Source organism: Pelodiscus sinensis, chromosome 2, assembly GCF_049634645.1.
Source record: "Pelodiscus sinensis isolate JC-2024 chromosome 2, ASM4963464v1, whole genome shotgun sequence".
Classification (NCBI taxonomy): Eukaryota; Metazoa; Chordata; order Testudines; family Trionychidae; genus Pelodiscus; species Pelodiscus sinensis.
The window spans coordinates 83202179-83227346 of NC_134712.1; the positions used below are offsets into that span (position 1 = coordinate 83202179).

The 25168-nt window shown below is 40.9% G+C and overlaps 1 long non-coding RNA gene across 1 annotated transcript in view; it reads left to right on the plus strand.

Moving 5' to 3' along the window:
* LOC112544030 (uncharacterized) overlaps nt 1–23728 on the plus strand; it is a 29844-nt gene extending 6116 nt beyond the window's left edge. The window contains exons 2-3 of the long non-coding RNA XR_012900961.1: nt 20862–20956; nt 22386–23728. This is a non-coding gene — a long non-coding RNA (uncharacterized LOC112544030). The remainder of the gene's footprint in view (nt 1–20861; nt 20957–22385) is intronic.
* Nucleotides 23729–25168: the final 1440 nt, after the last annotated feature.

A 25168-nucleotide genomic window follows, 5' to 3' on the forward strand; every position in this document is an offset into this window, starting at 1 on the left:
CAGCCCCCTGCCTCGCCCCCTGGTTAGCAGCACCACCCTAACCACCACAGGCAGCTCCGGTAAACACCTCTCACCTCCCTGCCCCCTGTCCTGAGTCCTACACCTCTCACCTGCCTTGACTTCTATCCCCCCTCCCTTCCCTGAGTCCCCTACCTTGAGCGCTCCCACACCTCTCAATCCTCTGCCCTAAGCCACCTACTCTGAGCCCCTGAATGCTCACTCCTGCTAGTTTTACTATGTTTGTTTACTAGAAAATTTACCAGGTGTTGTTCCAGTCCTTAACTCAATTAGTTTTTGGGGTTTTTTTGGAACATAAAATGAAAATGTACATGGGTCATTTAGATCATTGCTGTAGGGTGGGGCTGGGGATGAGGGGGTTCAGTATGCCAGCTGTCCTGGGGATAGAGGACAACCCTAACTTTCTCTCACCACAGCCTCCATGGATGCTGCAGCTCCAGGGGGTATAGCTGGGGGAGGAGGTGCATGTCCCCCACTTGGGTCAGGTCCAGGTTCATTCCCCAGGCAGACTGAGGAATGCAATAAACTGAACTTTCCTCTCACTTCCTGATGAAGAAAAACAGCCAGCAATGTCTCTGTATGAATCGGGCCTGGGGGTAGAGCAGTCTTGGACACCCTCAGTCAGCCCCTTTTACCTGCCTGGTGATTGTCTCTTTTCTGTATGGTATGATGAGAAGCAATCCCATTACAGGCATGTTCAATTTCCCTGGCACAACCAAACCCTTGCCTTCATTTAAGATATGATAAAAGCAAGCTGTATATCAAATTTGGTCCTAGCTCTTACTGTTTTGAAGGAGTTCTTGAACAAAGACAGACAGATGGACACATAGGCAGACAAACTCTCAAATATAAAGTAAATTAGTTAAATCTAAATACGTGCCAGTAGTGCCAACAAACCTGTGTATTAAAAATGAGCACCATATTAATTTGGCAAAAATTCTTAGTCTTACAATGCATGCCTGGTAATTAATGCAAATTGGGCAATTTTAAAATTGAAACATCTGGGTATGTTACAATTCTCAAACAGTTTTCATTGAGAGTTCACACAAAGTCACACTGATGATTCTTAGCATTTCATCTATTTCAGCTTTAGTAAACATTACTTCTTAATATTTCAGCTGAGCTGTGTCCTTTTGCCTCAATTTTTTGAAAATGAATTGTGCTCTGCAATTAGCAAGTCCTCTAAATCCAACAATACCCCCAAATAAAGAGTGTGGTGGATTTCGTTATGTAACTTACTAACTAAACAGGTGCTGTATCAATGAACAAGAAACTTACTTTGTGCCCACTGTAACTTTTATGTGAATAGTCTCTGTCTTGCAAACTGAAAAAAAAGTGAGGAATGTTGTTCCTTTAAGAGCTCCCTTAGAGCAGATAGAGGGAAGAGGGAAAGTTTAAAGGGATGAACAGGAAGTGCAGTGTTTTTTCTCCTTTATCATAGGTAGTCTGTGCAGCAGGTGTCCGTTGTGGAAGGGATAGTGTGGAAGAGATAGTGTTCCCACATAAAATGGATTGGGAAAGGATTTGAAGGAAAGCATCCTTTAAGGGAGATAAGTAAGGAGGCTTGGGGCTCTGTGATGGGGTTCGCTCACCACTGCAGCACCTTCTGCTGACTGTCCCAGGGATTAGCTCAGCTCGTTCTCTTCTGGTGATGTCTTGCCACCATCACTTCTGCCCCAGAACCCACAACCATTGAGGGTCATGGCATCCTCATAACAGAGCCCTACTCTATGTTCCTCACTTCCAGGGGGCACTATTGCAGTCATTCTATCCGGCTCATCCTCAGTGGCAAGTGGCAGTGGGGAAGACCTGATCCCACCCACAACTCCAAGTCCTCAGGAACCCTGTAGATGGACCCCACTTGCTGCGTCCCCTCCAACTCAGTTCATCCCCCTGGACCACTTCCCTAGCACCTTCTTTGCCCTTGCCTCAGGGCTCCAGCCTGTCAGTCTTAACAGCTAGCCTGGCGCTCCTTCTAGCTTCCCCAGTCCCTGCTGGCAGGACAGCTTTGTCCAGAGTGCTGGCTCTCCTTCCTCCTCCAGGCGCCTGAACTTCTCTCTGAAAGCTCCAGGCAACTACTAAAGCTGCTTTGCTCTGCAGCATTTCTTTTATGGTCCAGCCTGGCCCTGATTGGCTGCTTCTCCCAGGCTGTCTCTAATTGGCTGTCTCCTGTGCAGCCTCCCTACAGCCCTATTAACATCAGTGGGCCTCCATCATAGCCTCCTATATTTTGTCAATAAAGACTGACCTCCCTCCATGACACAGGCCTGCCATGCCTGTTTTATTACAGTGTAGGCATACCCTTACTAACGAGTGTGGAGCTGTCAGATGACTAATGGTAGCAGGCTCTTGGTAGTATTGCTTTTGAGAATCCAGTGAATGGAGATGGAAGTGACAGTTTTATGGAGTAATAGCCTGAGATATCGATAGCACTTCAGGCAAAATAAAGTAGAAAGCAGTGCACACATCTACACCTTGTTTCCATTCTTGTAAGGTTTTGAGTAGATGCTGCACTTCCTGCCATTACCTTAACTGCCAGTAATTGTAGTTTTTGTTGGCTGAAAGATATATGAATGTGAAGGTGAAACACAGTCTTCAAACTAGGAATATATAACTACTGTATTCATGTTCTCTCATGAAGTGAAATGAGCCAGAAGATAATTTGATCTCTGCTGTATCAGTACAGAAAACCCATAAATAAACTGCTAATTGCTAAAATTGTATGTAAGACAACGAGGTGACATCACTGTGACAGAGGGTGTGCATACCCCATACGAGCCAAGAGAATGTTAAACCCCCATTATAGACAGCGAAAGTCCCACCCTCTCAGTAAGACTGGGCATGCTCCAGATGCTGCAACAGTATGAAAGAAGGAAGCCCAGATCAATTGAGACTGGATGTCAGAGGAGGAGGACCTGTGCTGGATGCTCCTGCTGAGGACTGACTAGAGCCTTTGCCTGCAACAATTGCAAGCCCCAAGGGCTGACTTGGACCCTTATAACCAATGGACCCTGGAGACTCCAAAAGCCTCATAGACTACCACACCAGAGACAATGGTAGGTAGGAAGTGACCCAAGGAGGGTGATGGAGTGGTATCTCCCAACGGGGTAAGCTTCGCATCTTTTGGTGGGATTCCCTTCTGAGCTAGAGCTCTGCTGCTGCTAGAACCCTTGGTTAAGACCCAGTGGAGTTGGTTGGGCCTGGACCACCAGGAGTTGGTTGGGCCCGGACCACCAGGACTCCTTGCTGGTGACCCCTCAGGTACTGACCACTAGGCCATGCTGCTGCACCCAAGGGCTCCTCTATTGACTCCTATTTCTAAGACCAGGGCTATTGCCATGCTGCCCAAGGCTGTTGCCTTTGGCTCTGGGGTGGTGAGTTCAGAGATGGATAAGCAGACTTCATGGCAGTGCCCACTCAGACACTATCCACCCCTTTTGGGATGGGGTGTGCCACGACCACATAGCAGTGATGTGCTTCCAATAGTTTAACAAGAGCTAGGCAATATAGTTCTCAAGTTATAAAGTACACTTTGCTTGAAAAATGTAAATTTTGTTCCTGAAAATTATATGGACTATCTTGGTGTTCAATTTTTAGCGTTTTGAAATGCTGGAAGGAGACCTTTCCTAGGAGCTTCAGCCAGTAGTATCTTCACTTGTTCAGCACGTATTGGGAGCAGTTGTAAAAGCTGAGGGGGCCAGGGATGTAATGCTGTCAGTATGCTAATGGCATCTATTACACGTGTTAGCATGTGTGCTCTCTCTCTTATTCTAACTTGACCGTGTTGTTACTTGTCTTAGTAAGTAAGTGGCTGAGATTGAGGAATGGATGACAGCAGTCTCAATGTACACAAGACAAACAGGTTAGACTGGTAGTTTGAGAGAAGCTGTATCAAAATTTTATCTGCCTTTTATATTGCAAGCGCTCTCCAGCAACTTGTTACTAGAGCTCTCAATCCCCAGGTATCTTTATATCCTCACCTGCTGTTAGCAGTAGCTAGAAAGGCTCTTTCCCATCTCTGTTGGCCTCAGGCCAGAGGAATATGAACAGTTAGTTTTTTCAGAGGCAAGCAGGCCTTGCTATTTTAACCCATACTTCTGTCATTTTAATGTTTCACACTGGGGAGCCTTATGTAGTACTAAATCATAAATCAGTCCAGAAACTGAAGCTACTAGAGAGTGCAGCAACTTATTTATTAAGAATGTTATCTTGCCAGGAGCAAAAAAATCTATACTGTGTGATACCAGTGTTGTGACAACAAAAAGAGGGAATATTTGTAAACAGGCCCTGCTGCCTCGCCTTTGTGGAAAATGCAACATCCATTGTCAGAAAGAACTCCCTGTTACCATGATAGAGTTCCATGCTTCCTCCTCTGGTTCTGAGTAGAGTAGGGCTATTCGGCAAGACTTATTACATTGTTCCCTTTTCTGGGTTTTACAAAACTCTTAACATTTTCACTTAATAATTTTTTAATGATAGCATAATCTAAATTCACAGGTTTTTAAAGATAACACTGTTCCAAGCTCCAGGAATGGCATCATCTGTAACAATGATAGCTACTGAAACTCTGTCACATTGGTTACCAGACAATTGTAACAGGAATAAAACAAACAATTCAAAACTAAAATTCAACAGCAGATAGCTAGGAAAAAGAATCTCTTTCCTTGAAGTTCAGCTGATGATTCCTAGAATTTCTTTAACCAGGTTCACCTCACTAAAATAAAATTTCACCTATTTTCTTATTACAATTTAAGCTAATACACTTGTTACTTAAGAACAATTTATTTACATAGGTCCTGGGATCACTCGCGCAACTTTCTTTAAGATAGGTACAACTGTTGCTCCAGTCCTTCTAGGACAATGCCTGATTTTAATGAGAGATTTCATATTTTTATTAGCCCTTCTGTCACTTCATTCTTAAATTTCCTTTAACGCTCTTGGATAACTATTCCCAGTCACTGGGACTTGTTACCCTGATCAGTTTCTTCCTGCATCTCCTCTTTTGTCAGCTCAGTCTTTCACGGTCCATCATCTTTACCTAGAAAGAAGAGGTGCAGGACAGATGTATTTCCAACAACCTGAGTGATGAACACTGATGCAAAGAATTTATTTACTTTCTTTGCAGTTTCCTTATTAATGGTTTTATTTATTTCCTGGCTTGCTATATTTCACTGATCCTCTCTGAGGCTTCCTGATACACTTAAAGAAGTTCTTGTTTGATTTTATTCCTTTGACTATATAATGTTCAAAACTCCTCTTAGCCTTGCTAGTTTCCCTTTTTTATTCTGAATATGATATTGAAATAACTGTAGTGACATAATACTGTAATGGCCCATAATGTGTAATGATTCCTCTAAGGACTGAGGTTTGAAATGAAATAATTTTCTTAGAGTAATCACATATCATTTTAATAGAAATCTCTAGTGGTCACCTTGATCTTGACCTGAAACAATTACACCAATCAAAATCTCACTAATGACCTTCCAATACCATTGTAGCAGAAGCTGTGACAGGCTTCAGTTGAAGTAATGTTGCCAATGCATATTCATTATCTCAATGTACCCCAATATCATAACAGGGTCTTTATAAAATTAAACTGATGTTCTCATGAGATTATTGCTATGATGTGAACACCCCTCTGAAGTGTGGGAAAAGACAGCATTGCATAAAAGTTATAAATATAACTATTATCCAAGGTTGCACATCAAAGGGATCCTGCTGTAATAGTTTGTTAAACTTTATACTACATGCATATTAAGCAAATATTAAACTCACCTTGACCTCCTTTCACATACAATTGGATTTGGAAAAACATAGAGATGGCTAACGTGGTTCCTATCTAAATTACTAACATGCTGCTTTAGACTTTTTGTCAATAACAATTAACAGACAGCTTTTCTTTGAGTGACAAACTATCCTTAACTATTCTTGTTTGAGAAAAATCTGGACCAAAAGCCCTTTTGCTGTCACATAAGGCATGGAGAAAACAATATAAAAATTTCCATTCATTATAAACAAATTGTGAAATTAGGTGCATTATTTAAGTAATACCTAAATATTGGCAACAGTCACATTTACTGAAATGTGGTGTTTTTGTATAGCAATAATAATGCTTCGAGTGCTTAAAACAAAGGCTGTCCATTAACATGCGCTAGCGCCTGCAATTAACGCAGTCCAGGATTAACGCGTTAAATTTTTTAATGTGTTAATTGCAGGCGTTAATGCTGTGCTTCCCCTTTGAAGTGCCACTATGATGCTTCAAAGGGGCAGTGAAACTGAGAGCCTAGGATCAGCTGGGCACTCCAGCTTGCTTGCCTATCTCAATGAGGGACAGCAAAGCATTTTGTCTCTGCGTGCTCTGGTTGCCCTCACTGGGGACACCGTAGCACTCTGCAACATGGAACCAAAGCTGCCCCTGGGCATTCTGGTGCTTCTTGTGGATGCATTGCTGCAAGCCTAACTGCATTTTCTGCAGGCTGCCATTTGGGAGGTCCGTCGGGGGGCTGTCAGTATCCAGGAGGCCCTGCGGGAGAGCTTCCACCTGAGGAGCACTAAGAGCCTCCCTGGTCTGCCCCACTGGGGGCTTGTGCCTCATTCCTCCCTCACATCCTTCCACTTACCCCTCCCTAACCTCCCTTCCTGATGTCAAATAAAATACATATATTTTCATTGAACACAAACTCCCCTTATTTAACAAAACTGTGGGGTGGGGGCATGAAACTCTGGTGAGACTGGGGAAAGGAGGCGGGAGAGGGGAGAAGACAGGTTGGGAGAGGGGAGGAGGAAACCTGGGAGGAGGGAACTGTAAGGGGGAAGCAAGGGGAAAAAGGGGGAGGAGAAGCTCTGGGTTGGGGGGGTCTCAATCTGATAGCTTTCTTTGATAGGATAACGAGTCTTGATAAGGGAGAAGCGGTGGATGTGGTATACCTAGACTTTAATAAGGCATTTGATATGGTTTTGCATGATATTCTTATTAATAAACTAGACAAATACAACTTAGATGGGGCTACTATAAAGTGGGTGCATAACTGGATGGATAACCATACTCAGAGAGTAGTTATTAATGGTTCTCAATCCTGCTGGAAAGGTATAACAAGTGGGGTTCTGCTGGGCTCTGTTTTGGGACTGACTCTGTTCAACATCTTCATCAACTATTTAGATATTGGCATAGAAAGTACGCTTATTAAGTTTGCAGATGATTCCAAGCTGGGAGGGGTTGCAATTGCTTTGGAGGATAGGGTCATAATTCAAAATGATCTGGACAAATTGGAGAAATAGTCTGAGGTAAATAGGATTAAGTTTAATAAAGACAAATGCAAAGTGCTCCGCTTAGGAAGGAACAATCCATTTCAAACATGCAGAATGAGAAGCGATTATCTAGGAAGGAGTACAGCAGAAAGGGATCTAGTGGACCGCAAGCTGAATATGAGTCAACAGTGTGATGCTGTTGCAAAAAATGCAAACATGATTCTGGGATGCATTAACAGGTGTATTGTGAGTAAGACATGAGAAGTCATTCTTCTGCTTTACTCTGTGCTGGTTAGGCCTCAGTTGAAGTATTGTGTCCAGTTCTGGACACCACATTTCAAGTAAGATGTGGAGAAATTGGAGAGGGTCCAGAGAAGAGCAACAAGAATGATTAAAGGTCTAGAGAAAATGACCTATGAAGGATGGCTGAAAGAATTGGGTTTGTTTAGTTTAGAAAAGAGAAGATTGAGGGGGACATGATAGCCATTTTCAGGTATCTAAAAGGGTGTCATGAGGAGGAGGGAGGAAGTTTGTTCATCTTGGCCTCTGAGGATAGAACAAGAAACAATGGGCTTAAACTGCAGCAAGGGAGTTTAGGTTGGACATTAAGAACAGTTCCTAACTGTCAGGGTGGTCACAGCACTTATTTTAAAATAGCTATTTCAAATTTGGCATTATTCGTTATAGAATGAGGCTTACCAAACGCTAAATAAGCGCTCCGCTATTTTGATTTAATTTTGAAATAGCGGTTTGGCTGTGTAGAACGCTAGTAAAATTATTTTGAAATAATGGCTGTTATTTCAAAATAACTTTGCTGTGTAGACATACTCCAAAAGAAGAGTACACCACTCATCATCCTGCTCTTGACCCTTCTCAATGAGTCTATCAAAGTCCTCCTGAAATATAATATTACTGTTTCCAAAGAGCAAAGCAGGAGTACCAGCTTATGCTGAAAATTCCAGCATTATTCAGCTGCAAAATTGTTTTGGTTCCTTGCTCATGAGTATCAAGCTGAACTTGGTTATAGACTTAATTCTTGTTGAGGGATAAAAATGATACCAAGATTGGTACACCTAAGGTGACACCCCAAAAAAATAAATACATCTGCTAATGCCATCAATGACATCTTATTTGTAGGGTGCGTCTAGACTGGCAAAATTTTGCACAAAATCTTGCCAGCTGTCTAAACTGGCTGCAAGAATTTGCGCAAGATCACTGATGATCTAATGTAAGATTGTTAGTGTTCTTGCGCAAGAACTCTGATGCTCCCGCTCGGGAAAAAGCCCTCTTTTGCAAGTGTTCTTGCGCAAGAGGGTCAGTGTAGACAGGGACAGGAATTTTTTGCGTAAGGAAGCCCCGATGGCTAAAATGGCCGCCTGAGCTTTCTTGCGCAAAACCGCGTCTATACTGGGCACAGATGCTTTTGCGCAAAAGCAAATCTTTTGCACAAAGGCACTTGCCAATATAGATGCTCTTTTGCGGAAATACTTTTAACGGAAAAACTTTTCCATTAAAAGTATTTCCGCAAAATCATGCCAGTCTAGATGCAGCCACAGTGTTTATCTTTTACTACATAGTGGCTGTTTTTGAATCTCTTGAACTGTGTACTGTGAATCCACTACACACTGTATTACAATCTAAGTTAATTTCAACATGCATCTCTTTTGGGGAGCACAATCTCTTTAACATTCCGAAGTAAAATCATGTGTCTGACAAGACACGTGCCAAATCTCAGTTTTCTAATGGTGCTTTTTGTCCTACTCTTACATATTTCCATTTTGTCTATTAAGATTGTTGAAGCAAAAACTTCTGTCTGGTTTGGCGGCTAATAAACAGTTTATTGATCAATAACACAAAGTGAGCCAAACGTGACCCCAGAAGAGCTGGCCCAGTAACGCTGGCTAATACAATCAATCCTAGTATTTTATACCCTTAACCAAACAAGTCTGACATCAGGGCAAGAAATCAAAGCGAACTTCAAAGAGGAATTATTATCAGCAAAGAAAGAAACAGGTTTTTAGGGAGTAAGGGCTTCAGCTTAAAATAATTCATTAACAAATTCCAACAGCACATCCTTCTGGCCTCTCCCCACCTCGATGAAGGCCAGTTCACTCCCTCTAGTGTACGTGCAGACACAAGAAACTGAAATGGCTTTTGTTATACAGAATGGATTCTAGCTAAATATGAAATGGTTTCCACAAGATCCTCACCCTGCAATTAGATCCCAAGTGCAGACTCTTTTGCCCTCCGTGTGGGGGCACAGGAGTTCACACTGGCAGATCTGATTGCAGAATCAGAGACTTGGACTGTGAACTGTTTGTGGACATGTGCATTATCAAGTAGTCTGTTGTGTAACAGCTTTGCAAACATTTAGTGCTGTGCAAATCACAAAGAGACTAAGCATTTAAAACTGAGTTTATTTTAATATGTATTCACTTGTCTTCCTTGCATTGCCATCAATAGTTTACTTCAATTCTATCACCATCTGAACTGTCATCTGAATGACATTCTTCTTGTCTCCTGACTTGGAGGTATATTTTGACTTGGCAGAATATTACAATTAAATGTTCTCTGTGAGTAAAGCCCAAAATAATGTTGGTCTCAATAATCAAAGTTTAGGTCTAACCTAAATCCAGAATATTTGCATTGAAATGCAGTCCCACCGACATTATTCCTGCTATTCTTTGACATGTTTGGTTTCTGAGAGGTGACATTTCCCGTTCTGTTTTTTTCTCTCTCCGCGGGGAAGAGTGTTTCCTCCTTGATCACATCTTTGAGAGACCTGATAACACTGTGGGTAGGATCACCTTGAGAAAATGTCAGACACTCCACACTTCCTCACATTTAAATGTTCCTCAACTCACATCTCTGGCATGGGGTTTAGCACTCATTCTCAGCTAGACAGCTAGATTGGCTTTAGCAAGCTGTGACAGCTGCTTTTCTGCTCGGTTCTCTTTACTTTATTACCTCAGTTTCCCACCCTTCCCTACTTTTTTGTCTTTGAGCACATCTACATGTGAGTGGGAAGGTGTGATTCCCAGATCCACTAGACATACCTGCAATAGCTGTGGCTGAGGCATTATGAACATCAGCTTGGGCAACTGCTCACTTATGTCCTCAAGGGGTTGGGCAGGATTGTATTTGAGGTGGCTAGCTCAAGTGGCTTACTATGCAGCCACTGACTGAGCTACTGTATTTAGTTGCTAAACTGAGCAAAGTTAACAGGGGTACATGTACAGGAGTGGAAATCACACTTTGCAGCTTACTTGTAGATATACCTTTTGTCCTTCTGTTGCCTTCTGTCTGTCATGAACACCATGAACTCCCTAGTTAGATGGTTTGTTTTGTTTTGTTTTATTTTGTTTCTATTTTGTGCCTAGAATGATGGGACCTGATTCTTGATTTGGGCCCTAAAAAGCACCACAATACAAATAATGTAACATTTTTCATTGTTTGTTTATTATCACTAATTATCAGAGAGTTTAACCTTCTGCATTGTGGCTGCTATGAGAGGATACTGATGAAGCCTCTTTCTGAGTAATTTATTTACATAGTTTAGTGAACCTCTGACATTTTTTATGCTGCTGCTTTTTCCATGCCTACCCATCGTCTTGGAAGGCATTCACATCTTTCTAGTAATTAGTAAAGTTATATCTCTAGACATTTTATGTCAATATAAATAGCTGATTTCAATACAATATTGTCATTTCATTCCTCATCATCTCTTCTGCATCTTCAATAGCCACCCTATGTCTTAGAGACTGAAAGGATCTAGTCTTAGCTATAAAAATTATGATAGCAGGGAAGAGTTCTCATCCAAACATCTTTTTTAAAGTTTCCAAAATATTATAAAGGATCCTGCCCATGAAAATTTTGTATTAACACAAGAACAGCTTTCAATAGTGTATCTTTGTGTCTGACTTTTATGAGGGCCATGTTGATCAAGAACTGTATTGCTTCGGGCTGCACCACCTTCCTATGACTTTTCTGTTCACAGCATTTGAAAACTGCCCTTCTTTGAATGTTAGCACTTTTGGTAGGAGGTTTTCTCCCTCTGAAAAGCTTTATAAATCCTCTTTGAATCTGATATACAAATAATTGTTTCTGTTCATATAAAAAGATTTTGGGGACATTTACAAGAACTTTTTTTTCCAGTGAAATGCTACATAAGAGTTTAATATCACACCAGCCTTTTTCACTCCTTAAATTCAAGAATCAGCTGGTTCCTGGATAATTTGTGTAACTGTGTATGAATTCATCAGTTATATTTTTAGGCTATAACAAATGCCATCTTATTCATAGCTACTCCTAATACCTACCAGTTTTGTTCAAAACTGAGATAAAATTAATCCAGGAAACTGTAATGCTTACAAATTATATTAACAACAGTGCCTCAGGACAACGGCTACCCTGCAGGTAGCAGTAATCAGCTGGGAACCAAAATTGGTCAGGTGGCAGATCCAACAATCTCTGGGTTTATAGGAATGATCTAAATAAGGTGATTTGACCACACTCCATATGATTTAAAATGCAGTTTTAAAACAAACAAAAGTAAATTGTACTTCACACGACACATAGTCAAACTGGGAAACTCATCATGGGATTTTATGAAGGCCAAAACTATAACAGAGTTCAAAAATTAGATAAGTTCGTGGAGGATAGGTCCATCAGTGGTGATAAGGGACACATCCTCATGCTCCTAGAGTCCATAAACCTCCAACTGCCAGAAGTTAGGAATGAGCCATCTCCTGTCATCCAATCAAAATTACCCTGTTTTGTTAATTTCCTCTGAAGCATCTGGCAGTGGAGGAAGGCAGGATACTAAGGTACACGGACCGCTGGTCTGATCCAGTATGGCCATTCTTATGTTCTGGTACTGTATTAAAAAGGAAAGATCAGTATATGATCTATCAGAACTCTTAAGTCAGACCTTAGGTACTAGACACATAAAAGCTACACTTTGTCCTTTCTTCCTCTCTCCTGCCCATAGCCATACCTTTCTTGTAAAGCAATATCTGCAAAAATCATTCCAAAATCGATGTACACGGCCTTGCCTTTGGCAGTTTGCTTTATACTCCAACCGTCCTCCATCTGCAAGGATTGGGAGATGAGGCACTCTCCCAGACTCCATGCAGAAACCAAGACTTACTCGTACACTAAGCCCCACTCATCTGAGATGCTAAAATTGCTCACTGTTCTGTACATATTGACAATCTTCCTCTTACAATCACCGTCTTCTTTCCAGAATTATTTGAGTGTTGTCCCTGTTCTTTCTCACATCTCTACTATGTTGTGAAATAGCTACTAATGTGAACACTTCAGTTATCAGTGTTCATACTTGTTTGTGATGAAGGGACAGTTCAGACCTCTCAAAGCCACTGTTTCAGGCTTTTGGAAGACATCATGGAAACTATTTTGCCCTTGTTTCACATTTTGAAGGTTATATTCCTTACTCAGGTCAAGAGGGTTTGAGTTCTTTTCCCATGAAAGCACACATCTTGGAGTACATAGCCACCTACAGAGAAATCATATCAGTTCCCCAACTACCATAATCTTGTCCAATTCAACTTCTAATATTCAGCCAAGCCAAACAACCTCTTTGTAAATTGCAACCCTTGTTAGTAAAGGTAATTATCTATTAAGCTTGGCTCCTGATGAGAGTTCAGGAGCTTAGTGCTGTCCATCCAAGCAGCCATACCGCCAAGAAGAAGAGTTGCCTGTAGTTTCTCTGTTGCTCTTTTAACAGCATGTAACTTGGGAGTATGGTTATTCCTCGCAGGTTTGCCACCTCAGCGCATATTTACACCAATGACATGTAAAGGAAAATATCCTGATGGTTTTCTTTCTACGTATTCTGAGCAAAGAGCACTGCTTCCATCCATCACTGTAGACCATCCTTTGACAGAGATATGGGGAATTTGTTTGCCTGAATCATATATCACCTGTCCTCAGTTGTGCTGTAACAATGTGGAGATGCTGAGAGTCATTGACTCAAACTGTAAACTCTGTATATAATGGAAACAACTTCAAGCCCATGTGTCTTGCAGCTTTCCTTGGGTATGTCTAGACTACAGGTTTTTGTCGACAGAGGCTTTGTCGATAGATACTGTCGACAAAGCCTCTGTCGACAAAGAGCATCTAGACTACATCCAGTTCTGTCGACAAAGCAAGCCGCTTTGTCAACATGAGAGTGTAGATGCAAAGGACAGAACTCTGTCAACAAAAGGCGTTATTCCTTGTAGAATGAGGTTTACAGCCATCGACAAAACTGCCGAGTTCTGTCGACATTATGTCGACAGAACTCGGCAGCAGTGTAGACGCAGGTATAGTTTTGTCAACAAAAGTCCACTTTTGTCGATAAAACCCTGTAATCTAGACACACCCCTAGTTCCAGCACCTATATCTGTACTCCCACTATTAAATACCTTCCCAAAATGTGTCAGCTTCTCATCACTACTCCCTAGCTCTCCAGGGATATGCAAGGTTGACTGATCACTTCTGTGAGTGACTTCCTCAATGCTACAGAAAGAGTTAGTAATTCATTAAGAGGGACTCCTCCCATTCCCCCCGACACAGTACTGAACCAATATCTGAGTTCTTTGAGCGCAGACAGTATGGTGCTGAAGGTGCCAACTTTTAGATGGTACATCAGATCAAATGCTTAACCTTAGTATCTAATTTAAGTCATTTCTTTAGTTTAAAATACGTGTACAGCTTAGAGAATTTTGTTCTTAGCCTGTATACGTTGTATACTAGGGAAGTAAATAAGAATCAAAACAGTTAACCAGTTAACCAATTCAAATTATATCATTTAACCAGTTAACCATTGGTTGGGGTATGGCAGCCAAGATGGGAGATCTTATTTAGGCTGCAGGCAGGGATCTTGGTCCACTGTGGTGCAGCTGGATCCAGAGCCACTGAGTTTGGGGCCAGGTCTGCCACAGTGGGGCCATGGCTCCAGCAGTGGGGCTGCTGGACCTGGGTATGGGGCTGCCACAGCTGGGACCAGTTCTGCCATGGCTGGGACCACTGGATCTGGGGCTGCTGTCGCTGGGCAGAGCCATTAGGCTGCCAGGACTGCTGGGTCCAGGTTCAGTATCCGGGCCCATGGCACCCAGCTATAGCAAGGCCAGGGCCAAGGCCTCTGGGGCCACAGCCAGGATCTGGAACAGCTGCAGCTGGGGCCATGGCATATCCGGAGCCAGGATCTGGAGCCGCTGAAGTGCAGCCATGACTGGGTCCCACCTGCCATCCTGACCTGCTTCCTGTTGGCTGTCTCCACTTAGCTGGCAGTCCGGTTAACCACTTTCCAAGTAAGCATTCTGGTAAGCCTAATGCTTACTAGGTAACCGATTAACCAATTAATCTTTTACATCCCTATTATATAAGTGTGGCTTATTTTCCTTCTTAATCAGTCTCCCTAACTGAAACATTTTTATATTGAAACTTATCTGAATTTTTCAATGTATCAGGCTTAATCTACTCCTTCCTCTTCTTCCTATCCTTGAAACCCAGATAGGCCTTGCTGCTCTTTGTGTAGGCTGATGCAATCTGTTTCCATGCCATGTTGATTTAATCTGTGATACTGGTAGATACATCATCCCTTAAATCTTGCAAAGATTGGAATCTGTTCCTCAGTTGAATGGTGAAGGCAGTCTTTGTGGTGACATCTCATAGTTTTTCAACATTGAATCGTCTTTCTATGGATGTCTAAATACCTGTTCTTTGCAGCTTAAGTTTCACATGTGCCATCACTAAATGGTGATCACTACCAATGTCTGTTCCTCTCCTCACTTTCACAGTGTGCAAGCAGCAACTCCATGTACCATTAATCATCAGATGGTCAATCTGGTTCTTGTCTCTGCCATTTGGTGAAAACCAAGTCAGCTTGTGAATGTCATGGTTTGGGAAGAGAGTCCCTCCAATGACCAGATTGTTGACGGAACAAAACCTTACAAGTCTCTCACCATTATCATTCATGGTGCCACACCCATGTCTGCCCATGGCCCTGTCATAGTGTGTGTTGTCATTTCCCACTTTGGCATTAGATTACCCATGATGATGGTAAGATCATGGTGTGGTATAGACACCACTTCTGCCTGAAGCTTCTCATAGAAGATATCTTTAATTTCTTCACCACTTTCATTGGTTGGAGCATGGTGATGCTCACTTGTCTTCCTTTCAGTCTGGATCAAGGTGATGCTCACTTGTCTTCCTTTCAGTCTGACTCTCATCAATCTAGCAGGCATTTTTCAATCCCCTTCTTAAGGATGATGGCCACTCCCCCATGATGCTGGTCATTGTCTCTTCCGGAGTAAAGCACTGTTTCCCCTGCAGAAGTCTTCAGTCTCCCCGATCCTGTCCATCTACTCTCACTATCACCAAGGACGTGTAGATTGTATTGTCTCATTTCGGCAACTGTTTGTACTACCTTGCCAATATCATACATGGTTCATACATTCCAGAATCCAATTCTGGTCTTTGTCTTGGTGTCCATCATTGTGGCAGTAGCTTCCTCATGGCTTTCACTACTGTCAGTCATACAGGCATTCTGAGAACCTACAGAATCCCTCTACAAGTGGTCCAGCTCATTAAGAGTTTTTACACCAACTTCACATGCAGCATGGGATACTGTGATCAGTCTTTCGAAGTCAAGACTGGTGTCAGATAGGGATGCGTCATGTCTGCACTACTCTTCAATGTGGTGATCGACTGGGTGATGCGGAGAACAACAGCAGATGCATCAAGGGGTATCAGATGGACACCTTTTTCCACATTGGAAGACTTTGAGTTTGCAGATGACCTTGTGTTGCTTTCCCATGCCCATCAACACATGCAGGAAAAGACTCAACACCTATGCACCTTTGAACGCCAGGTTGGACTAAGAGTTAGCCAGAAGAAAACAGAGATTATGACTCTCAATATAGATTCACCAGCACCAATCAAGATAGATGATGCAGACTTACCCAGCACAGACAGCTTTACGTACTTAGGCAGCATCATCCGCCATGATAGAGGCACCAAGAATGACATCCAGAGCAGATTACACAGTACAGTGTCCACATCAAGCTTAAGCTGTACCAGAGCTGCTTCATATCAACACTACTGCATGGCTCAGAATGCTGGTGGATGACAGAGTGCAACCGTACCAAGCTCTCATCCTTTCATACCAGCAGCCTTCGTAAGATACTTCGCATCTTTTGGCCAAAAACAATCTCCAGCCACGACCTGCTCCTGCAATGCCACCAGGAGGACATGACCACTAACATTATGAAAAGATGCTGGAGATGGATAGGGCATGTGATGAGAAGGGAGGCAAATGCCATTGTAAAGATTGCACTTCACTGGACACCTGAAGGACAACGTAAATGTGGGAGGCCCAAGACAACATGGCGGCGTACTGTTGAGGCAGACACAAAGAGAATGAATTACAACTGGGACACACTGGAGAAAATAGCCAATGACAGACAAAAATGGAGAACCTTTGTTGCTGCCCTACACGCCAGCGGGTGTAATAGGCATTAACTAATTTATTTGAATTTTTAAATAGGTATTTATAGATTTTTTTTTCATAATGCTCCCTCAGAGGGATCATTCATTATATGTGTGAGGGCATATGACAACATACCATATTTGCAAGGACAGTTCAATAAACTGGGGCTAAGAATCAGTAAAGAGCCTGAGAAATCACTGCTCAGAGCATTGCACTTTCTAATCTGCATAAATGACATGCACACAGGGACCAACTGTAAACTGTAAGATATATGTGCTGTGAAGCATACTATAATTGAAATAATAGTGAACATGTACCAAGCAACTCTTACTTCATAAAATTATGGGTTTATTTTAAGCAAGCTAACATTGGGAAATGAAATATGCTGGTAAATACAACATAACAATGAAAGTACAAAATAAAACAGAAACAAACTGAGAATTATCTACAGTGTGAATAAATGCAGTAAAAATAAGGGTGGCTGGGAAATAGAACATGTTTTAATAAGAAAAACTATTTAAAGTGTATTAAAATGTGGAGATGAAGGTTTAATTGTGATCGCTGTTAGTAACCTACAGATGGTAAATGTCCCAGCCCTTAAAAGATGAATATCCCCTAAATGTTAAGCACTTTCAAGCCCAAGTTAATGGGAAATGAGGGTATTCAGGCCCTTACAGGGATCCGTTTTATAAAATTCAGCCTGTCTTATTTACAGGGACATTGTTCCAAATATAAGACATGGAAAGATAAAAGGTGGCTCCTGAATTGAATAGGTCCAACTGAGGCAGACAGGCTAAAGTATAAATGTTCATAGCCTAACAAAAAAAGAGGCTTTAAATGAAGTATACAAAATCTTACATGACACAAATGTCGACTGAAGTTACTGTCACGGGTTCCTGGGTACAAAGTAATAGAAACATACTGAATGTAAAGAGCAGCAGAAGCCATTTTCACAGAAAAAATCTCAGCTTGAGAATGGGGTTGTTAAGTTTACTAGCCTGTAATTCTCTGGGCTGTCCTATTTCCCTTTTTATAGAGGGGCACTCTATTGACCTTTCTCAAGTCTTCTAAAATCTCTCCGATCTTCTAAGACTTTTTAAAAATAATAGCTAATGGTTCAGACATCTCCTCAGTCAGCTCCTAATTCCATGATGCATATCATCAGGCCCTGATGACTTGAAGATATCTAACTATCCAATTTTTAACTTGTTTCCCTATTTTAACTTGTGAACCTACCTCATTTTCACTGGAATTAACTATCTTAGGTGTCCAATCACTACCCACCTGAAAGCTAAAAAAGAAGGCACGTTTACTATTAGGCACATTTACTATTTTCCCTTTTTCTGTTATTGTTTTCTCCTCCTCATTGAGTAAAGGGCCTATACTGTCCTTTGCCTCCCTCGTCCTTCTAATATATTTGTAATTTTTTTGTTATCCTTTATGTCTCTAGTTAATTTGAGCTGGCCTTTCTAATTGTGCCCTTACATACTTTTGTTATTTATTTGTATTTATCCTTTGTAACTTGTCCCTGTTTCCACTTGTTGTCGTTCTCCTTTTTTATTTTTAGATCATGCAAGATCTCCTGGTTAAGCCAAAGCGGTCTTTGCCATACTCCCGATCTTTCCTATGCAGAAGAATAGTTTGCTCTTGTGCCCTTAATAATGTCCCTTTGAAAAACTGCCAACTGTCTTCAGTTGTTTTTCCTCTTAGACTTGCTTCCCATGGAATCTCACCTACCAATTCCCTGAGTTTCCTAAGTCTACTTTCTTGAAATCCACTGTCTTTATTTTGCTGTTCTCCCTATCAGTCCTTAGAATCAAGAACTCTACCATAAGAGCCACACTTTGTCCTTTATTCCTCTTTATTTTGCTGTTCTCCCTCCTATCACCATTTAGAATTATGAACTCTACCATTTCATGATCACTTGCTCCCAACCTGTCTTCCACTTTCATATTCTCAACCAGTTCAGAAAATGGGGGAGCATGGATTGAAATAGCCAGGATAAAGGAGAGCAGCCTCAGATCTAGAACAGCCTAGTAGATTTCTCCATCTTCTGAAATTGTCTCCAATACACATTGCAACAACTTGTAAGGTAATCTGTGCTCTGCTGTGTTGTTTTCCCAACAGATGTCTGGGTAGCTAAAGTCCCATGCTTTGGATGAGTCACCACCAAGTCCCATGCTTTGGATGATGTTGTTAGTTGTTCAAAAAAGCTTTGTCCATCTCTTCCTGGTTAAGTGGTCTATAGTAGACCCCCTACCATGACATCATCCTTTTTTCATCCCTTTTATCCTTGCCCAGAGACTCTCAACAAGTCTGTATCCTATTTCCATGTCAACTTCAGTCCAAATATATATATATATATTTAACATATAAGGTAACACCTCCTTGATTTTTTTCCCCGTTTGTCCATCCTCAGTGGGTTGTACCCTTTTATACCAATATGCCAAGTATTAGCCCACCATGTCTCTGTGATGCCAACTATGTCTTAATTATGTTCATTTACTAGTATTTCAAGTTCTTCCTGCTTATTCCTGATTATATGTATTCTCACATTAGTATACATATAACTAAGATACTGATTTGATTTTGCCCTCTATTTCTGCCTTGTTTCTCCTTTTTATCTCAGTTATTACAGCCCATGCTCTCCTCCAACTTTTGACTTATCTTCATGTTTTTTACTTACCTTTGGGCTTTGGGCTTTGGTCTCCTGCCTCCAGGAGCAACGAGTGAGGAAGGATATGGCGGGGCACAAGCCCCGGGGCAACCCCTTCACATGACTACTTCCTGCACCACCCCCAGCCCAGGGGAGGGATGAGTACTCATCCAAGTCCCCTCCCCCCAGCAATGCAGCCCAGGAGACTACTGGGGGCCTGGCATGCCAGTGGCGGGGTGGGGAAGCAGAACTCCATAACCCTAGCGTGCTCTGCTCTCCTCAACTCCCAGATGTGTTGCTCTGCTTCCTGTTGGTGAATGCAGGGGAGCAGTCATGCCCCTCCCCCAAATGATGTGGCTGGGAGCTGGGGGAGCAGAGCCACATTGCTCTGCTTCCAGCAGCCACTGCCAGTTGGTGCGTGGCGGAGGAGCCCTGCTTCAGGCACCAGGCCTCCACACTAGTCCCATGGGCTGCCCATAATATCTGGCTCCTTTCCCCTCCCTCTCACGGTGTTTGAGCGGATCACATGCTCCCACCCTCATCGCACACATCACCGTGCCTGCACCATTGAACCTAGTTTAACATGCTGTTACATAGATATTGGACTGTGCTGGCACCAAATGGCCCCCTAAACTGGCCCCCAAACCTATTTCACTCTTTATGCTTTCAGGCCTAACTTCCTTCCAGAGACTGATGATTATGGTTTTACTGAACCAAATGGAAATGTTACAAGGACATGCTTACAACATGCAGCATCAGCCTAATAAGCAAGCCATCCAGGTTCAAAAGCAGAGCTAAAATTAACTGAAAATGTTTGGTTTAGAGTTGTTTGTTGCATTATCTTGTCCTTTGAAATAAAAACGTGGTTAAGGAAGTGTTCCACAGGTTTGCTATAGCTTTAATAAATAGTAATGATATTGATAACAAGGCTTGCATAATAGTCATATATGGTATAGACCTAGTTAGGTGAGTTATGGTTAATAAAATACACCACTCTGAACAATTGCAATGCTCCTCTGATCTGGTTAGGTTTTTAATTTACAAAAAACAAATATGACTGACTTCTGTGTTCAATAACATTGTAGCTTATACCTAATATATTTGTTAGCCTTTAAAATGCCACCCACTCCTTGTTAATATAATAATTCATTTCTTTGTGTGAATGAGTTTTACACATAACTGCCTTTCAAAAGCATGGCCTCTGTGATGGGACATGACATCTCAAAGCAACAACTGCTTGGTTACCCTGATGAGCTGCCATAGTAATGAATGGTCTAGTTATGGCTACCACAATGCAAGCAGAACTGAATGATGATGGAGTACTCAAGTCTTGGTTCATCATGCCTTCAAAAAAATCTGCTCCATGCTTGGAATATCTTAGTCCATCTCCAATCTCTCTCCTGAAGGTAAGAGCCCAGTTAATGTTATGCTGATTTTTCATCCCAGGTACCAGGCACCAAAAGGAGTTGGATGATGAAAGAAATGCTCAAGTCCCACCATGTGAGTCCTTTGAAGAGCTAAAAATCTTCTGCTTTCCAAAGGTAGGTTCATAATAATATGAAGTAACCTTCAAGTCTCAAGAGCATTCTTGGAGCTGTATGGAACATAGAGATTATCAGTACGCTATCCCAGGAGCATACTGTCTAAGAATTTCACAAACTCATAATGGTCTTTATGGCTGAAAGCCAATCTGCAACTAATGTACAGAGTGCTTTGATTGAACTTTACCATCCTCAGAATTCCCATACAGTGTTACTGACACACAGTGCTTTACAAGCAATTATAGAGGCAGCATTGTTTAGAAAATGTATTGTTCATGCATTTTTTAAATGAGGATCTTGACCACATACCCTTATATGCACATTAGGGGTTAGCTTTTATATTAAAATGAAAAAAAAAAACCCACTGATTCCTAAAACAAAGGGAAATATTAGAAAATAGACCGTCAGCTTTCACACTGACCCTAAACCTGCAGTCCCAGAGGATGGAGCCCTGTAGTTCTTAGCTAGCTCTGTGCTAGAGAGGTGTTTCTAAGGCTTAACACTCTGGAGCTACTTAAACAAAATGTTCTGTCACTAAGAGTCACAATGGCCTTTTTTTCATAGATTGCTGCACATCGTCGTTCATTGTGAATTTTCACATTTTTGCAATCAGCCTGCATGACGACAGAAAAGCACCTCCGCCCGGGTGCTAGTGCCACCCTTCCTAAGATCTCAGCCCTGTGCCGGCTGCCCTCCAACATTATCTTCCCTCCACCAACCTCTATCATAGGCCTCTGGCATACTGTGTTTGGAAATCTCCAGAGCTAAACTTCCATTTGCCTTCTGTAATAACCTGTCATCGGGCTCTAGGCTGATGTATTCCAGTTCATTTTCGAGATGATCAGGGGAATTTTGGGGAATTACAAGATTTCCCAGATGACTCCATGAGAAGGAATGTAGGAAGCTGATCATCGGTCAAAGAACTGAACAGCACAGGGGGGGTTGCTAACTGAGGCTGGCTTTAGAGCTGGTATGTGCACAACAACCACAAGAGTGAAATGTGTGGCCCCAGTGGTTGTGGTTGTGGAATTGACATTTGTGGACAATGATAGTGTTAGTGCTGGTACAAAGTTGGATGCTGAATACTGTGCTGCTTCCAATGGAGTTGACATCCATGAAGGAGGAATGGGGCGGGGCTTATATAGTGAGCAGTTATCTTACATGTAGTCAGAAGGGAGAGAAGACTCTAGAACTATATTTGCTCGTGCAGCTGCTCCAGATTGCAGGTAAAGTCTCAAGATCAGCACAAGTCTGGGATCTTGCTGTGCAGCAATCTATCTGATTCAATGATGATGATTATGATTTATTATTATTATTATTATCTAAACAATTATCTAATCATTATTTTCTAAACAATGGCCTGCTATTCTGAAGTCTATGCCTAACTGTACCTGAATCAATATGCTTTCCACTTTGTCATCCATTCCAGACAAAAAAGAGTCTATTGCCATTTTCAGACTGGAAAATGCAGAGTCTATTTTAGACTTCACTGTGTCAAGATTTTGACCTACTCTCCTACATGGCTATTCAGAATGTTATTTTTCCTGAGTCTGTCTGAGCACCCCAGCACTTGGAGCCTGCTCCTTTGCTGCCAGTGATGATATCTGGGTGACTGTTTCCACAGTTTGACACAGTAAAAGGAGAACATGATGGTTCTAGCTTCTGAGCCTGAGCAACTTCTTAGGAATGAATGACACTCGTTATTATGAAGTGTTTTAATTGTGAGTTTGTATTTAAATGCACAAGATACACCTCAGATGTTATATGGAATTTTCAGACTGGAAGAAAAAGCGAGTTAATACAAAATAAAGGTGAGAAACAAAGTACAAAATATGTCATAGTATTAAAAGAAAAGTGGAATTATATTGTCGTCTGCCTTGGTTCCAACAGAAAAATATCAAGTGTGTCTCTGAATAGTGACTAAATAACAACACATCACGGTATTCCATTTTTCTTCTCATTCAGTGCTGCCAGACCAAATTTCCTCAGTGTACAAGTAAAAACTCATTTTCCTAAAAGCCAGTTTTTCAAACCCCAGGTTCAGCATGTAAGTCAAGAAGGATCCTTTCAGTTTTGTGGATCATTGCCAGTAACATTAAGATTCTGCACCTGGAATTTAGCCCTGATGCTACAGCATTGGAAGAAGGATCAACCTGCATAAAAAATTTGCAGAACATGTCTTAGTTACTAATCTATTGATATGTAAACCATCAAAAATTTATGTGCCGGCTCATTAATGTGTACAAGATCAAAAAACTATCCATAAAAACCTAATTTTACCACTTATGCTTCTATTCTGAATACATACATTGCTGAGCAGTTGGTTGACCTGATGCTGTTTTTTATATGGGCACTGTATTCTGAAATGAGATTAATTCTGCTCTTACTGGTTTCACAGCAGTATAATTCTATTGAATCAAGCAGAATTACTGCCCATTTTATTAGTTTATGTGAGAACATAATCAGGTATAAAATATATGATATAGCAAATTAAAGAAGGAAATTATACAGCAGAAATTAAAAATTGCAGGTAATATCTCAACATCTACACTATCTGGACAACTGTGAGCTACAAAATAATATACAATCTGATAGCATAACTATGGGGTATTCTAAACTAATGGTTTTAGTCATGCATTATACTAGATCAAGCAACTAGAAACTATTTTATATTCCCTTGCAGGTCTCTAGTTACATAAAATGTAATTTTAAAAATGTAGTTTAAATTAGGGCTGTCAAACTATTAAAAATGTAATTGAATAAGTCAAGAGATTTAAAATATTGTGATGGACTGTGGTTTTAATTCCACTATTAAACAATAAAAGAATGACAATTTAAATTTGTTATACATATTTTGGATGTTTTTCTACATCTTCAATAATACTGATTTCAATTACAATGCAGAATTCAAAGAGTAGCATGCGCCTTTTTATTACAATAAAGATAGTGAAATCTACAAGTCAAAGCATGAAGGGACATACAAATGTTCAGTATAACTTTCAGGTAACTACCTTGCTACTTGTAGGCTCTAAAGTTTTACATTTTATTTGAATGTAGTTATGTACAAATAATTTCTTCATTGGTAAGTTGCCCTTTCATGATAAAGAGATTGCACTATTCGTACTACTTGTATAAAGTGAATTGAAAAATACTATTTCTTTTGTTTATCTTATTTACAGTGCAAATATTTGCAATAAAAATAAGGTGAGCATTGTATACTTTGTATTCTGTTTTGTAATTAAAATAAATATATTTGAACATGTAGAAAAGCACCCAAAATATTTATAATAAAATGTAGATTGTATTCTATTACTAATAATATGATTCAAACTGATTGTGGCTTGTAATCAAGCTAATTTATTTTGAGTTAATCACTTTAGAGAACTGCAAATTAATAGTTTAAATATACTATTATTTTCAGCCCTAGTTTAAATATACTAATATTTTCAGATCTGAACATTGTGGTTTAAATGTCCAGAAATATTTACCTTTTAATGCCCGCAGTAGTCTTAATACAAGATGCAGTAACCTGCTGTCTTGATCAGCCTTACTTCCTATTTCTAATTATCATTATCTCTGGTATGGCATTTTGTATATTAGCAGAACTTATTTGTTGTCATTGAAGTCAGAGAGGTTTTTATGTTTGCAGCTCATTATATAACACATCTTATTTTCTCTTTCCCAATATAGACATACACAATCTCTTAATGTTTCTCAGTAGTTTAGATCAGTAGTTTAGATCAGTAGCTATTTCCTGGTAAAGTAAACTGCCACCAATACTATACTTTATCTACAGCCTACTGAAATGCATGGAAATCTTCCACTAACTTCAATAGCTTTTGGATAGAGACTTATGAGCACTCATTGGTATACCACATTCCTTCTGTATTAATTAGAAACCTTTATACAGTAGACTTCCAATAATCCGGAACCTTTGGGACCTAGGTGATGACGGATTATCAAATATCATAGAATCATAGAATCATAGAATAATAGGACTGGAAGGGACCTCGAGAGGTCATCGAGTCCAGCCCCCCGCCCTCAAGGCAGGATCAAGCTCCGTCTACACCATCCCTGACAGATGTCTATCTAACCTGTTCTTAAATATCTCCAGAGAGGGAGATTCCACCACCTCCCTTGGCAATTTATTCCAATATTTGACCACCCTGACAGTTAGGAATTTTTTCCTAATGTCCAATCTAAACCTCCCCT